The sequence below is a fragment of the Aplysia californica genome, unplaced genomic scaffold (assembly GCF_000002075.1).
Source record: "Aplysia californica isolate F4 #8 unplaced genomic scaffold, AplCal3.0 scaffold00204, whole genome shotgun sequence".
In the NCBI taxonomy this organism is placed as follows: domain Eukaryota; kingdom Metazoa; phylum Mollusca; class Gastropoda; order Aplysiida; family Aplysiidae; genus Aplysia; species Aplysia californica.
The window spans coordinates 1,070,388-1,071,975 of NW_004797474.1; positions in this window are offsets into that span (position 1 = coordinate 1,070,388).

Consider the following 1,588-nt stretch of genomic DNA (forward strand, 5'->3'; position numbering starts at 1 on the left):
GGGGGGGAGGGGTGGAGCAGGGGGAACAGGGGAGCAAGGGGAACAGGGGAGAGAGGGAGAAATGAAAACAGGGGAGGAGGTGGAAGAGAAAATTGCATGCACTCTGAGCATATTTTTCTCGTCTCTTCTTACTTTTCGTTCTTTGACCGAAAGCTCATTCACAACTTGTACGCACGGTACAACTCGATTTTGGCGGTTTCTACCAAATCTACGTCATGTGCTACGGTTCCATGACAGCTACTAACATCGCTGCTGCCGAAACTCCACCTTGTGTGTAACGATCTTATAATGTGAGAAGTTTAGTAAAAAATATTTTTAAAATATTTTTTTTCCGTAGTATCAAAATCGTTCTTCTTCTTTTTCCTCTTCTTTTTGATTTTGTTCTTGTTCTCAGAAGAAACGCCAATAGTGTAAATTATGTGTATGTATGCGTCCGCGTAAGTGTGTGTGTGCGCGCGCGCGCGAGCGTGTTTGTGCGTGTGTAAGTGTGTGTGTGTAAGTGCGCACGCGTGCAGGCACATGCGTGCGGGAGCGCGTGCGTGCTCACGTGCATTTGTGTGAGAGTATCAGAAAAGTGTGTTTTAAAAAGACGATAGAAAGACAGAAAGAGAGAGACAAACAGAGAGAAATATACAGAGAGAATGAGACAGACAGACAGACAGACAGACAGACAGACAGACAGACAGACAGACAGACAGACAGACAGGCAGACAGACAGACAAACAGACAGACAGACAAACAAACAGACAAACAGACACAGAGTAAGGGAAAGAGAGAGAGAGAGAAAGAGAGAGAGAGAAAGAAAGAGAAGTATATAAAAAAGAAATCAAGATTAAGAGGGTGTATATTTGCCAACATCTAATATCCTCGCCCTTCTTTTATCAACCACCTTTCTACCACCATCACACATACGGTCTAGAACTTACTGATCTTTGGGAATTATTGTCTAGATCTAGAAGAACTGATCTTTCCGAATGAGCCGTGAAGGCGGGGGTTCTGATTTGTTACACGTACCATCGCGCCAACCACTTCTTTGATGCTCGATCCAGTTACCCGAGACAGACGTGAGCATTTACGCTTCACAGAGACTATTATATAAACCTTGTTTGCACACAGCGACGACTTGGGCCTCACTCTCCCCCGCCCCTAACATACAGACACACACACACACACGCGCGCACGCGCGCGCGCGCAGACACACGCACACACACACATATACTCTCTATCCCTCCCCAACCTTTCTTTTTTAGCTCCCACCACACCCTCTCCTTAGGTCTATCTATCTATTTATCTATCTGCCATCCCCAATATACACACCTGTATACTGAGTGTAATGTGAACGAGCGCGCGCGTACATGTGTTTATGTATGTGTGTGTGTGCTTGTGTGTGTGTGTGTATGTATGTGTGTGTGTATGTGTGTGTGTGTGCGTGTGTGTGTGTGCATGCGTGCGTGCGTGCGTGCGTGCATGCATCTGAGTAAGCGATCTGCTCCATTTACATCTTTATAGAAATACAAATATTGATGTTACTTAATATAATTATGTATCCTAAACTGTCGAAAAGTAGTGATAGATAGATAAATAAATA